Source organism: Pelodiscus sinensis, chromosome 1 (assembly GCF_049634645.1).
Source record: "Pelodiscus sinensis isolate JC-2024 chromosome 1, ASM4963464v1, whole genome shotgun sequence".
NCBI classification, from domain to species: domain Eukaryota; kingdom Metazoa; phylum Chordata; order Testudines; family Trionychidae; genus Pelodiscus; species Pelodiscus sinensis.
The window spans coordinates 40958929-40974827 of record NC_134711.1 but is presented as its reverse complement, the minus strand read 5'-3'; the positions used below and the strand labels follow the sequence as shown (position 1 = coordinate 40974827).

The following is a 15899-nucleotide window of genomic DNA, read 5'->3' as shown; positions in this document are numbered from 1 at the left end:
ACAGAGAGAGGCACTGATGACTCCTGTAATGAATAGGAGCTGCTAAGGAGAGTCTGACTTACCTGAAGAGTGAGGAAAGGGTTAAGCAACTCTGGAAATGCACCTGTGGCAGGAGGCTTCAGGCATTCAGCTAATGAATGCAGATAGGAATTGCAAACTGAGAGATGATTTTTTTTCTCTCTCTTCTTTTGTTTGAGATCAGACCAGTTTTTCCCCAGGCTCTCCCAGGAATGGACTCCTTGAAATGTGTAAGTAGAGAAAAGTTTAGATACCCCAACAGGTTTTATTGTTTTCCTTGTTTGGGGGTTTGGAAATCATGTCTGAGTTGGTTAATTGTTTTTCTCTTTTGTAACTAAGGATTATAATCCAGGGATTTCCCCTGAGTCTATTTCACTCCATGGCTTTTAACACCCAGTCATTTACGATGCTTGCAACAGTAGTTTTGCTTTGATAATAAAAGTATTTTCCTTTTTGTTTTGATTATCTAGTTTTGGTTGATTGTTGTGTCCTTAAGCCTATGTGCCTAAGTTGCCTTGGGAGAAGCAGATCCCCATTTTTCTCTGCAGATTCCCTCTGTTTGTTTTCCCAGCTCCAAGTAAAATGGAGGTTAGGATACAGGGGAGAGCTTTGGCTTAGGGAGGAGATTCCCAAGTGATCTCTTCCCTGGAAAAGTGTTTATTTTTTTTAACTTCACTTGGGTGGTGGCAGTGATTGATCGTCTTCCTGTTGAGTCTCAGGAAAACTGAGACTGGACAAGTTTGTCTCTGGGGAGTTACAGAGACAGGTTCTTACAGAGTTTATTCTGCTAGCCAGCGCCTATATCTATACTCGAAGTGCCAGGTTGGAAAATTGAGCCATGATAACTCTTCTTACCCCAAGCACAGCCCCTTCTCCCCCACTCATCCACACACACCCAGAGTATGGCTTCTCCTCCCCAAAGCATCCCCCAGCCCCTAAAGCCCTGCACAACTAGCAGTGGGAAGAACATGGAGAGAGAAGTAACTAACCGTGAGGATAAGAAGAGGAATGAGGCAGGGAGGGACCTCAATCTTTCACACATTTGAAAGTTGGCCACCCTGCCAACACTCGATATTTACGACTTGATTTTCAGAGGGACTATACAACACCCCCCCCCAACTCATACTGAAGCCAAGTTACACGGGAGTGCGTAAGTCAAGCCCAAGTAGCCTGCTTGTCAAAGGAGCTAAGCATCTGCAGTTCTTCTAGACTTTCACAGGGCTGGTGGGTGCTACCTAAAATCAAGCCCTACATGTTCAAAACTGCACCCAAAATTAGAGGTCACTTGAAAATTTGACCTGAAGTTTCTTGCCCAAAAATCACACACTAGATTGTTTGTAGGGACTATAGTCCTGATCTCCTGACTCCCAGTTCTAACTTCAGAGAATACTGTCTCCCTTGTCCCAACATGACCATGGTGTTCTCAAATTCTTGCTATTTTGAAAAGTTATACCCAAGGATGTGTCTACACTGTAATGTCATTTCAGAATAATGGACTATTTGCGAGTGTCTACACAGCAATTCTGTTATTTCGAAATAATATCTAAATAATCAGTGGCTTGTTCTGGATTCTGTAAACCTCAATCCATGAGGAATAACACCTCTTCCAAAATAGCTATTTTGGAAGAACAGTAGTGTGGACGGTCCACTGCTGCTATTTCAAAATAGTTCTTCTTCCAGGCCATTCAAAGTCATTAGTCCCCAGTGCCTCTTGGGGCTCTAAATCAAGGTAGCACATTCACATTGGGGAAATCTGCCTCGGACTAATTTTGAGGCTTCCCAGTAGAGTAGATGTGCTATTTAGAAATAAGCTATTTCGGAGTATTTCTTCTGGAATAACTTATTCCAAAATAAGTGTGCAGTGTAGATGTAGCCTAAGAGACTAACTTTTTAAGAGGTGAAAAAGCATACGTACATCGTTTGTTCTTTTGTCACTGATTCATGCATGCGGTAAATTAGAACTGTAACAATAACAATGTAAAGGGAAAAAACCCACATAAAACAGAGCTATGAATATGAGACAGTGGCCCACACCGCACCAACCACTTCTTATGTTTGTTGTAATGATTTCTACAATACCACAGCATTGTAAATGAGATCAAAGCCTCTCCTATACACCTATTGTATAAACTGTGGCTACTCAAGACAGAGAATGAGATTGCATACGGCATCACAATTATTGTGATGAACAACAGCAAGTTCATCTCCATATTTCTGCAGCCACCCTACACAAGGATTAAGGCCCAAAAGGGGGGAGGCAGAGCTCTCCAAGGGACAAGTGGGAAAATGTACAGAAACACAAATGAGGGAGTTGGAATCTCTTATTATCAATGTGCTGCAGCCATTGAATGAAGGAGAGAATGAAAGAGTTCCTGTTAACATGCTCTGGACTTGCCTAATGAGAACAGACATATAGAAGGATCATTTCACTCATTTTCACTGGCAGGCTTCAAAATGGACAGAGATATCCTGAAATTAAGAGACAAAATGGAAAGTATAAAAAAAGATTAAAAGAGCTGGTTAGCTATTCAGTATGCAGTGGGGTGAGGGTGATGGGAGCAAAAGATAGGAAAAAAACTACTCTCCAGGTAGTAATAGTTGATAAGCCTAGGCACTTAATTAAACTTTAAAAAGGATCAGTTTCTTTCAGTGAGCTGCTTGCCTAGATGCCTGCACTGGAAATTCACTCACTGTTCTGCCATTTGCAAGCTGTTTATGCTTTAAAAGGAAATCCATTTTCCTTCCTTTAACATATTGTGTTGCAGATTACGTGGGAGAAAATGTCTGGGTAATTCGTGAAAAGAAGAGCAAATCAGAAGAACCATTTGTTTGTGTCTAGAGAAGCAGCCCCACTTTATCCCTTCCCAGCTTTCTTTTACAGGATTGAAGGATTTAGACATCTGGTCCAAGTTTCTCTTTTCTCTGCATACCTAGTGAAACAGAGCAAGTGTCACAGAGAGTAAGACAACACTGGTAGGTGTACATTAGCGTCACATCCTGCCCCCTGGCTATTTTAGAAAGACTCAAACAAAACGTAAGAGTTCAGAGAGAATGTGAAGAGTACTTTTAAACAGAGCAGCATTTATGGAATTGTTAATGAGCCGTGCATTTTGCAACCCACAGCCCAGTCTGTCCTACAGTGCGCTATGCTACTCTTCTTGTACAGGCCTGATCCAGAGCCCATGGAAGCCAATAGTAAGATTCCCATCAACATCAATTTTTTTTGGACCAGGCTCAGGGCTGCAAGAAATAGTCTTCCTCCTTTATGCATGATGTAACAGCACATCCATGCCCACCTCTGGACAGCTAGTTCTGCATGCTCACGGACATGTCACACTCATAAAAAGTTGCCTTGGACAAAGGATCTTTCAACTTCTTAATGAGAGATCACCAATGTGAAATTTGGATCTCTTTCTCTTTCTCTGTCATGGCCCCCAAATGCTAGAACCTGCACTAGCTCCATATAGCATTCATTATTAACACAGCTGGGCAAACCCAAACACGGCCACCCCACACAAATACCAATGTTACACAAAAAATATATATTATTTTCATTCCAAACAAAGCAAAATGCCAAGATTTCAGTTTCCCTAGGTATGGCCACAATAGCTCCTCTCTCCCACTTACAATGGTAGCAACATGTGGCAGAGATGCTCACCTTAGGGAGGAAGAAAGTGTGCATGGGAAGCCAGAAGCTTGAAACACTTGACTTTCTTTTACATATTGTGCCTCATACATACTAACATTGGCGATAGCGACACTGGGTTACAGCCTCCACAATACTTAGCATCCAAGAAGGAAATGTTCTGTAAACTATTCCATAATGCTGCCTCTCTACCCCAAATGAGTTTTGTCCACTGCCATGATGTCTTTCCCAGAAGTTTCGCTTTTACAGTATCACCTAATGGAATGATGTAATTTACCTGTACACTGGTCTCTGACTAGCCCTTGTGTTTGAGGCATCACAAAATGTTGGCACTTTTTGGGATATTGTTATGCTGAGGGGCAGGAGGGAAGCAATGCCTGTATAGTCTCTAGTCATAGAACATGTGCACCGCTTCTTTACCTTGGGAACTGCAAAAAATCTGTGCTGATTTATTTCTAATCACTCACCAGAGCAACAACTACTGCACTGAAGAAATTAATGGAGACAAAATCTGATTGTTAAGAGCCACAGCAAGAAGCACATTATAAAATTCCTCTTTTAAAATGTTGCTGGTGACTTTTTTAATAGTATTTTTTCCATTTTGCAACCTATTATTTGCAAAGTCTTGTTTGTTATCAGTCTGTTACCATAGAAATGACTGAAATACCACAAGTTAAGCATTATGACCTTTATTTCCCAAACAAATAAGCAGCTTTACCCTGTGCAAAGGGACTGCAACTGGTACTTAGGCGGCTCTCAGATTGGCTGTGCATTTTCTAACTGCTCTGAGCAATGTGTTTAGAGTAGAAATAAACAGGAAGCACAAGCTTGAAGGTGGTTCCTTTTATATAAAGAAGTTGGAGTTTTGGCCATTACAGTCACTTGAAGCCTGATTCTGCCACTCTTAACACATGCCATGTAGTTGCCACATGGGAATCATATATATAGTAGCCCAATGTCTGTGACTCTGTAATGCTGAAATGATGGCTGTTCCCTCTGGGCGGAGCTGTTGCCTCCCGCCCTGGTGCTTAGCTGACTTCTGTGCCGCTCAGCCAGGCCGCCACATGGGAGCAAGCGGCGCAAGCAGCCGTTTGGGGTCCACGTTCCCCAGGCTCCATGGGGTCCATGCTCCCCATGCTTGTGCCGCTTGCTCCCGCGCGGCAGCCCTGCTGAGTGGCGCAGAAGTCAGCAGAGCGCCTTGGTGGGAGGCGAAGGGGGGCGGGGCGGTGACATACACACCCAGGGGGCGGGGCCTGCATGAGCGTGCATCCTCGATGGAGACAGAGAAGAGCAGAGAGAGAGTGAGAGGCAAGGGGGGAGAAGAAAAAGAGAGTGAAGAAGAGAGAGGCAGAAGGTGGAGGAGAGCTGAGAGAGAGAGGGGAAGGCAGTAGGAGGAAGAGAGAGAGAGAGAGAGAGAGAGAGAGACGGAGCGAGAGACCAGAGGCTCAGGAGAGAAGACCTGAAAATCCCGTCTTATGACGGGCTAATTGGCTAGTCATATATATAGTAGCCCGATGTCTGTGACTCTGTAACGCTGTAGCATTACGTCTTGCCTTTGGGGGGCGCTGTTGCCTCCCAACGCGGTGCTTGGCTGACTTCTGTGCCACTCAGCCAGGCTGCCATGGGGGAGCAAGTGGTGCAAGCGGCCATTTGGGCGCCGTGGTCCCCATGCAGCACCCACCACTGCAGGAGGTGAACGGGGGCGGGGTGGTAACGTACATGCCTAAGGGGGTGGGGCCTGGACAAGCATGCAGCCCTGACGGAGACAGAGGAGAGAGGAGAGAGAGCGAGAGGCAGGAGGAGGAGAAGAGAAAGGGAGGGTGAGAGGCAGGAGAAGGAGAACAGAAAGAGAGAGACGGAGGGAGAGGCAGAAGGCGGAGGAGAGCTGAGAGAGAGAAGGGGAGGCAGTAGGAGGAGGAAGAGAGAGAGAGAAAGAGAGAGAGATGGAGTGAGAGACTGGAGGCTCAGGAGAGAAGACCGACGTGGAGGAGAGACCTGAAAATCCCAATTTATGACGGGCTAATGGCTAATCAATAAAGAAGAGAAGCAGAATCTAAGCATTACTCATGGCTGCGGCTTAACACCACAGCTTCAGGCTGGCATCATGCCTTCATGAACAGAAAGGAGGAAAGTATAAAGCATGAGAACCTTCCACATCCAGCTACAGGTTCAGTTCTCTTGTCTAGCATGGAATAGGGGTGGGCCTCATCTCCTCTAAAGACATTAGTGTCATTGGAAGTGTTTACCTAGAATACACTTTGAGCAGACAGCTACTATGTGCCCAGAGAAGGGCACCTTGTTCCTCACGCACATGAGCAGCAAGATAAATGCAAGGCAGGACAGCACAGATTCCTCGTGGTGAGCTAAAGATAATGGTTTTCCCACAACCATGATACTTTCCTGTGAAAGCAGATGCTTAATGCAGAACAAAAATGAGCTGTTAGAAAAGCATGACTTTATTTTTGGCTCCATTTAACACCAAACACATCCCAACAGACCTACGTTTTCAAGGCCAGAAACATGCCTTGTGTTTGAAAACAGCTATGTTTTCCTAATGTATATGAGTTGAAAGCAGACAGCTACTATACTCCTATAGAAAGGGAATGGAAAATGGGCACGAATAAATGGTTATTGCTTTTCCTCTTCTCCTTCCATAGGAGGCTGCTTAATAAAAACCTTATCATTTTGCATGTAATATGAAGATCAAACATGGCCTTCCTTCCCTGCATATTGTGCAGTGTTAGTGCTTTTCATTTTAGCCAGGTAGGTGTGGCTTTAAAAGGAAGTTGGAATTGTGCTGTTTTCAGTGTCATAATGCCTCTAACATGCATGCAAATAAGAGGCATAGCAATTTCTGTGGGTATGTCTACACTTGCACCCTAGTTCGAACTAGGGATGCAAATGCAGGCATTTGAAATAGTCAATGAAGTGGGGATTTAAATATCCCGCGTTTCATTAGCATGATCTCGCCCGTGCGCTAGTTCGAATCACAGCTGATTTGAACCAGGAAGTGTGCACCGGGACGTGGTAGTTCGAACCAAGCCCTTGGTTCTAACTAACGTTACTCCTCAAAAACTGAGGGCTTTGGTTCAAACTACCACGTCCTGGTTCGAATCAGCTGTGATTCGAACTAGGGCACTGGCGAGATCATGCCAATGAAGTGCGGGATATTTCAAATGCCTGCATTTGCATCCCTAGTTTGAACTAGGGTGCAAGTGTAGACATACCCTATAGGAAAGTGAATTAGACCTAGATCCAGCCACTCCTCCCTTCAGTTACAATGCTGAATTGTTGACAAATGAGCAATGGTTACTAGGGCTTCCTTATGTGTTGAGCCTAAAAGCTAAAGTCAGGCCCTAATTTGATGGTGTGCTGCCATCAGAGGTATTGCTAGGAACTTACAAGTTAAGCAGAGTTGGACTTAGTGATTTCACGGGAGGTCTCTTCAGAAAAAAGTAGGTGGTGTAGAAAAAGGTGCTGGGGATTGGCACTTCTCCCTGAGTCATTGCTGAACCATTGCCTCAGAATAGTGTTTACGAGGCTTTGCATTGGCTGCTGAAGCTACTGTGATACAGACATAAAACCAAATTTCTTCTTACTGAAAACTATGGCATTTTCAAAGGGGTGTCACTTCAGTTCTGTTATCTTGGTCAAATTCTTCCTGCCTACATTTCCAATATGGTTTCAGCAGCATTCTGCATTCACCCTGTGTCCTAAACAACTATTGTGTGTTAGTGCATGCTGACAAACAATGTTACGTCCCACCCAAGAAGTAGCTACACTCCAGTGAAGTGATTCCTCAGGATTTGCAAAGCATTTTGGGATCTTTCTTTGTGAAAGATCCTGTATTAAAGAAAGGTATAACACAATTGTCATCTCACCCAGCAACGTGTCACCATACCGGTTCCTACATAAGTATTTTGTTGTTTCAAACCATTAAGTATATTTAAGATAGTTGGAAACTGAAAGCTCCTTGAGGTGGAGATTGGATCTTCCCATGTCTGGTACAGCACCAAGTTTGTTAAGCACAGTTGCTTTACAAAAAAAGTAATGATAATATTTTTGCTTAAAACTCTACCATGCACACTTCATTCCTTCTCTCCTCCTTGTATATCCATACATAATTTATACAATTATCTCAGACAAGGGTCTGTAGCAAGGTCCTCTGATTTGGATCCAATATCATACAATACCATTTTTAGCTTACATTTTTGGCAGTAATTTTGATGATCATGTGCTTTTTAATCATAATAGTGCTGTTGCAATAAAAAGTTTTCCAAATGACAATCAAGTAGCACAGCAGAGAAATTCACTCCTAGTTATGCAACTAGTATGTCATTGCTCATTAAATGAGATGCAAATTTTGCTTAATGAACGACATGCACAATCTTGCCTCCTTGAAGTGAAGCCTTTGTCTATCCCAGGTAAAGGCAGAGCTGTCACTGCCAGAGTCATTCTCCAGTCTGATTGTGTGATAAGAGTAATTAGCTCACTGGAGTTAATCAGTGGTTTAACAACAAACAACAGGTGAGACATGTCTGGGCATGCATTAGACATAGGCTGTATCTTCTGTAAGCCACACACAGTGATTAATGTGATCTCTTAATCCGGTGTCAAATTTCCCAGGGCAGAACCCTTATTAGTCATGCTTTAGTTCTTATCCAGGCTTAGTCTTGCCATCAACCTCCATACAGTTTCCTTTGAGTGAGAGAGCTGCATGTGCACCTATAACAGAATCTGTCCCAGACTAATATAGGAACAGGTGGAAGGTTTCTGTTCCCAGATAAAGCTAGTATGGTAAGGTCCCTCTCTCTCTCTATTGAAATAAAAAAGCATTTGCTCCCTGTTAAGTATTTGATACACCTACATTTAGTTGAAGCGCTATATGTAATTCAGTAGAAGGCAATAAAACAAAGAGTTAAATTTTGCCATCAGACATAACACCCAAAACCCACTCAGTGAAACACTTCACTCCTGCATGTTGAAAATGGCTACACAAGGTGGAAAAAAACCCACCCTGTCTAGTTGGTACCTTCCATACTGGTTAGTTATGATTAGAGCTGAGTGAATGTGTCATATTCCGCCCTTCCTACCTATGAATTTTTATTCCAAAAAATAGAATTGATTTGCTTGTTTTCACACTGTTTTGGGACTGATTCTGTTCCATGCATGGAGTAAGGCATAGGCCAGGGCTGGGCAAAATATGGCCCAAAAGCTGGATCTGGCCTGCCAAGCCACCAGATCTGGCCTGTGGACCACCCTGCCGGGACCCTCAGGCACACTACTGCTGTGATTTAAAATGCAGTCAGCTCTCTGCTTTTCTGGGAGGGGGAGGAATCCTGTGATCTCTGAGCCCCCAGCCCAATCTGTCCATTCCTATTGGCTGGAAACAACCAGACAATAGGAGCTGAGAGATTGGCCTGGGGAATGGGGGCAGTACAAGCCTCTTTCCCTTCCTGGAGCTGAGAGCCATGTGGAGGGAACAAGACTGCAGTATAAAGTGATTTGGGGCCGAAGCAAGTAGGGAGCCCAGCCTGCCTTGGAGGTGCTATAGGACTGCTGGCTTTGGTAAGTGCCTCCTAGCCAGAACCTGGCACCTCTGCCCCTCCCCCAGGTCACCACCCAAACCTTTTGCACCCCTCTGCCCCAGGTCACAATTCCCTCCCAGACTTTGCACCTCTTCCTAGAGCCCTTCACCCGGGCCAGAATCCTCTCTTGCACACTTACTTCCTCTCTGACCCTCCATGATTCTCGTATTCCCAGATACATGTGCTCTTCACTCTCCAGCCCTCCCCTGGAAGGTTTGGCTAGTAAAGTGTGTTGCTCTTTGAAACAGTCAATATACAACAGTTTGCTGGTTTTCGTGGAGCTACTAAGCAGTTCTGTTTAAACACCATATTGCATTAGGTTAGATTTAAAAAAATAGTTTATCTAAAAAGTGATAGATTTTAAGTGTGTACAAGTATCAAATATTAAAGTCAGAAGCAGGTACAAGAAAAAATAAAATATTTCCTAGCAGCTTAAACTTAACAAGCTAGACTTGGTTCAAACTTAAATCCTTTCCACACGTTTCCAGCAATGTGAGGAACCAAATTCTCATGTCAGGGTCTCCCCACAAAGTCACAGGTCTGGTTCCTTTGCTTTCTTAGGAGAAAGAGATGAATTTGAATGGTTTTGGACCTCCACTTTTATAATTTAAAAAGTCTGAGCGGGGTAGCTGTGTTAGTCTGTAACTTTAACAACAATGAGAAGTCCTGTGGAACCTTAGGGTATGTCTGCACTACAAAGGTAATTCAAATCCAGCCCTCTGCCTCTTTCCAGGACCAGGCTGGCGGCTCCCAGGAGCCTGCCCGGGGCTACAAGAGGCGGGCGCCCGCCTGGTCTAGTGTAGAGATCATGGACCTCATCGAGGTTTGGGGGGAGGCCTCCAACGTCCACGACCTCCGCACTAGGCACAGGAATGCGGCTGTCTAGGGCAGGATAGCTGCCAGCCTGGCCACCAAAGGCCACATGCGAACCCAGGAGCAGGTTTGCTTGAAAATCAAGTTGGTCCAGTGAGACCCCCGCCCCTGAGCTTAGAACAAAAGAACATAAGAATGGCTGTACTGGGTCAGACCAAAGGTCCATCTAGCCCAGTAACCTGTCTGCCGAAAGCGGCCAGCACCAGGTACTGCGGAGAGGATGGACCGAAGACAATGACCAAGCGATTTGTCTCCTGCCATCCATCTCCAGCTTCCACAAACAGAGGCCAGGGACACCATTCCTACCCTCTGGCTAATAGCACTCCATGGACACAACCTCCATGAATTTATCTAACTTCTCTTTAAACTCTGTTATAGTTCTAGCCTTCACAGCCTCCTGTGGCAAGGAGTTCCACAGGTTGACTATGCGCTGTGTGAAGAACTTTCGCTTATTAGTTTTAAACCTGCTGTCCATTAATTTCATTTGGTGTCCTCTAGTCCTTATATTATGAGAACTAATGGAGAACTTTTCTTTATTCACCCTCTCCACACCACTCATGATTTTATAGACCTCTAGCATATCCCCCCTCAGTCTCCTCTTTTCTAAGCTGAAAAGTCCCAGTCTCTTTAGCCTCTCTTCATATGGGACCTGTTCCAAACCCCTAATCATTTTAGTTGCCCTTTTCTGAACCTTTCCAAGGCCAAAATATCTTTTTTTGAGGTGAGGAGACCACATCTGTACACAATACTGAAGATATGGCGTATCATATTTTATACTTCCCCTCCTCCTTCTTCCCCTGGCTTCCCCCTTCCAGCTCCCTCCTCCCAGGTTTCCCCCTCCCCTCTCCCACTCTCTCTCTTCCCCGCTCCCACCTCCTTTTCCCAGTCTCCCCAGAGATTATCCCCCCGCCCCCCGTTTTGTTAAATAAAGAGAGTTTCTATTTTTGAACACACGTGTCCTTTATTTTTTATATCAGGAAGGGGGGCTAGGAAGGGATAATTGGAAGGAGGTGAGTGAGGAATGGGGCACGAGCCCCCCGATGGGGAGGACTAGGGTGACTCTGTGGGCTCCTTGGGGTTGAAGCTCTCCTGTAGGGCCTCCTGGATCCTGACAGCCCCCCGATTGACCTCCCCGGATGGCAGCCTGCGGCAAGTGCAGCTGGGCTGATGGCCAAGTGCTGTGATGTGCCGAGTGTGGGCACTCAGGGCACTCCAAGACAGGACTGCTTTGCTGTCCCTCATCGAGGTAGACAAGCAAGCGGAGAACCCTGAGAACTGTCTGTCCGGGGTGGGGGTCGGGTCCCTTTAAGCGCAGCCCTCGGGTAGCCTGAGGCAGCAGCTCCACACTCTAAGTTCTGACCTGATGCCCTGCCGGCACTGCTTCCAGCCAGCCTTAACTTCGGTTCAGGGTCCACTCAATGTGGACATGCTATTTCGAATGAGCAAAACGCTCATTCGAATTAGTTTTTAGGTCTAGATGCACTAATTCGAATTAGCTTAGTTCGAATTAACTAATTCGAATTAAGTTAGTTCGAATTAGTGCTGTAGTGTAGACATACCCTTAGAGTCTAATAAAAATTGATAGTATCATGAGCTTTCATGGGTAAAACCCACCTCATCAGATGTGGAAGTAGGTTTTACCCATGAAAGCTCATGATACTACCGGTTGCACCTCCATGGTCTGGCACCCTTGAGACCTGAGTGGTCCTGAAGGAGGGATTTTGCCAGACCAGGGGAGGTCATTTCAGCCCTTCCTCCCCCCCACCACTGCCCTCCCCCCACAGCGATGCTCCCAGCCCTGCCAGCCATGCCGTAGCAGCACCAGCTCTGCCAGCTGCCGCCCGGACTCCTGCTCCCCCACTCTCCCCGGGGCAGACTGCTGCTTAGCCACTGGGGTTCCTGACTCTGTCAGCTCTACCAGGGCAGCACCAGCCCCACTTCTGGGGCTCCTGGAGCTGCCAGCCCTGCTGTGGCAGCCCCGTGATCCTGCCACCAGGGCTCCCGACCCCACTGCAGGAGACCACTGCCCCACTCAAGCCCACTGGGATTCAGACCACCCTGCCACAGTCTCAGACAGACTCCTGTGGCAGGGTTTTCAGCCACTGGCCTCCCTGCAGACAGTGCAGCTGGGTTCCCAGCTCCTGCCTCTGGCCCTCCACTGTGTCTCTTTGGTCCAGTAACATCTGGGGTCCTGCTGGACCTCGGATGTTGCCGGACCAAGGAGTCGTGATTGAGAGATGTTCAAGCTGTGTGCCTTTTTGTTAGTATCCAAGGTGCCACAGGACTTCTCCTTTTTTTTATAATTTAGGTAACCCTTAAAAATGCATTTTTCATATGAATGGCCACTAAATTAAGTTCATTCCAGCATTGAGGAGAGAGACAGAAGTCTCCTGGTAAAACAGGTTCTGTGCTGTTGTTTGCTAAAATGCAAATCACTCTTTTCCTGCTCCTCAGCCTTGCCAAAGAATGGCCACTTGACACATGATTGCCTGTAATTTTTGCAGTCACCTGGCAGGAGGCTTCGGCTTGTCCTTTGTCTTTGCGAAACTGGTTTACTCATTCCCCAGACTAGTCATAATTTCAGTTTATGTTCATAACTTACTGTGCATTTCACAAGAATATCGATGATCAGTGTGGTTGGTGTTAGTTTTAGAGGATAGAAAGCATATTCCACACAAAGATTACTATAGTATTGTATTGAGAGTGAATACAGTGGTACTTTCACTCACACCTGCACAGTAATCAATGTAGAGATATCTGCAGACATCTTGAAACAATAGCTCCAAGACGTGTGAATTTCTCTCTCACTGAAGTGACACCAAAGGCACATTGCTCCTTTGTTACCACACTTGCCTTTCTAGAAAGAGAGAGGGACCCTCCAGATACCACCTATGAAGGGGAGAGCTCTTGCTCCCCATCCTTGGAGGAAAGGGGATTACATAATACTACTAACTCACTCTGAGGGAATTCTGCCACTATAATTATAAGCTAGAAAGTGAAGAATGGGGAAGGGAGATTTCCTCGCCTTTAGAGATGTAGGCTGCCTTAATCTCATCCTGGTTATATCCCAAGCCATTTACACTGTTTTAGGAGTCAAAGAGGGTTGAAACCCCAAAAGCCATGTATCTATGCTGCTTCCATTTCTTGTAGCACATGGCAGAAGCTATTCGGGGGTGGAAGAGGTCCATAGTTTGAGTTACCATTACCTTCTGGATAGTCTCAGCTGTGAAGGGCTCAAAGGGTCTTTATAGCTAAGCATCAAGTAGAGCAGCCTGGAGATTGCTCTAAATTACAATGGCAACAGAAATGTATTCTACTTGTGTACAGTCTAAACATTCTGAACCTGAAATCTTTGTTCCATCAAGATTCCCTTTGAAGGTATAGCTAACTACGTTGTTCAACAAGTGAGAAGAAAGGGTGCTGATGTGGGAGTCAGGCTCCATTCCTGGCTCTGTGCTTTGCTGTCACTTGCCTGAATCTTTGGTTATCTCATCCATATGCTAAAAACAATAATGCCTAGGGATTGCTTTGAGAGCTATTAATAAACCATAGTATATAAAGATTATGCATTATTATTGCCTAAGACAATAGAATATATTTTAACTTCCCCTTAATTTAAGAAAGTATTTTACATAACTGTTTATGCTGCCCACTGAATTCCTATGTACATCAATGAGAATTGCAAAAGTAGCTCAAGAGCAACATCAAGTATTATGCTGTTAATCAATGTCGCTGCTCTTTGATTAGTTTTTTTTTTAAAGTATTAAAACAGGCTGGAAATTGGTTAGCTTGCTTCCACTGTTCTCCCCTATTGCCATGCACTTCTTTGCAAAAGGGAAAAAAGTTAGAGATTCAGGTAAATAATTTTTGACAAATAAAAAAATGTTTGTGAATTCTTAAAGCTCCAGCTACAGTACTTTTAACAATCAGAATGCAAAAACATACCAGAACCTGGATCCATAGAGACGTCTATCCAATCAAAACTTAGGAACTTATATTCAAACAGGAGGCAGGCTGAAAGTTTCAGTGAAGTTGTAAAAGCCCAGTATGTAGGGGTTCTAAGCTGCAAGCTATTTTATCTACAGGAAATCAAGAGCCGGTGCTTCATTCTTGGACTCTGCCTGATGTAAAACCTCCTCCTACACACAGGGGAGGGATAAGAAGAAAACAATGGACTCCCCCACACAGGTAAAGTGAGAGAGACTATAATTACATACCAGAAGAGTATGGAACCACCTCTTGGCAAAGTCTTGCTACTCTTTTCCGGTTATTTCTTTCATGCTTCTCATCTTAAGAAATCAGTTCTGGAGAATTAGCCCTTTCATCTCTGCCCAACTTAATAGCAGGTTCTAGTGTGGAATGAGTTGTTCTGAATGGAGAATTGTTATCAGCATAATAACAAAGGGGCCCACAATCCTTTCTTGGAAGATTTTGAAAAATCTCCTGCCATTTAGCTGATTGAAACATTTCCAAGTTTATTGACCAAACCCCCCCCAAAAATGCAAAAATGTGTTTTGTTTTTCAGCTATTCCAAGAAAGCAGTTGCATGAAAACTAGTTTGTACTAGGGATGTTAAAGATTAGTCAACTAGTCGAATATCCGATAAGAATTTGCTTATCGATTAGTAATGTCGACTAGTTGACTAGTCGATTTCCCCCCTCCTTGATGCATCTATAATATAGAAGTAGCGGGGGGGGGGGGGGGGGCGGAATGGGTACTTCAAAGATCAGCTGTGTGATGGTTCCTCTTTTAAAATGCTGCCTCCACATATTTCAAGTAGAAGCAGTGGAGCCCGGGGTCAGCCAGGGAATCCACAGCTGATTCTGGTCTCTGCACAGCATTTCCCCAGAACCCAGGGTCAGTAGGGGAGTCCCCAGCTGACCCCGGGTTCCGCTGTTGTGCAGAGCCCATGATCAGCTTGGACTCCCCAGCTGATACCGGGTTCCATGGCAGCTGCTCCTTTGAAATGCCAGAGGTAGCATTTTAAAGGAGCAGCTGCCATGGTGCCCGGGATCAGCTGGGAACTCCCAGCTAATCCCAGGCTCCCCACGGCATTTCCCCAGAATCTGGGATCAGCTGGGGAGTCCCCAGCTGACCCTGGGCTCCACTGCCCCTTTGAAATGCATGGAGGTGGCGTTTCAAAGAAGCAGTGGAGCCTGGGGTCAGCTGGGGACTCCCCAGATGATCCTGGGCTTTGTGCAGCACTTCTCCAGAACCCGGGGTGGGTTCCGGGAAAGTGCTGCGTGGAGCCCGGCTTAGCTGGGGAATCCTCAGCTAACCCTGGGCTCTTAGCAGCATGCAGTGTAGCATGGACCCTGGGGTCAGCAGCAGACTCTGAGTCCCCCACTGACCCCGGGCTCCATGGCTTTGAAATGCACAAGAGACCCCGGTGGGGACTCTTCTGCATTTCAAAGCAGGCACCCACGTGCAGCCCAGAGTCAGCTGGGCTTCCCACTGGCCCTTGGCTGTATGTGGAGCTCTGCATTAGTCCTTTGAAATGTACAGGAGACCTAGTGGGGGCTTTTGCACATTTCAAAGGAGGAATGTGGAAGTGCCTATTGACTAGTTGTCTAGTGGATGGAAATTCCATCAACTAATCGACTAGTCAATTAACCTCATTTTAACATTCTTAGTTTGTACTGTAATCTTCCCTGCTGCAAGGAATGGCTGTGAGGACTGTGACATGTCAGGACTTAACACAGTATGTTCTGTGTTAGGAGGCCAGCACTGTACACTCTAAGCATTAGGCTCCACAGACTTCAGCCTATGAACAT

The 15899-nt window shown here is 45.4% G+C and overlaps 1 protein-coding gene across 2 annotated transcripts in view; it reads right to left on the bottom strand.

The window, feature by feature from the left end:
• SLC13A1 (solute carrier family 13 member 1) overlaps positions 1-14206 on the bottom strand; it is a 101901-nt gene extending 87695 nt beyond the window's left edge. The window contains exon 1 of one of the 2 annotated variants that reach the window (XM_006122583.3): positions 14071-14206. The gene's annotated coding sequence lies outside the window, so the exon portion shown is untranslated. The remainder of the gene's footprint in view (positions 1-14070) is intronic. The other variant, XM_075928698.1, reaches the window with a different exon arrangement.
• Positions 14207-15899: the final 1693 nt, after the last annotated feature.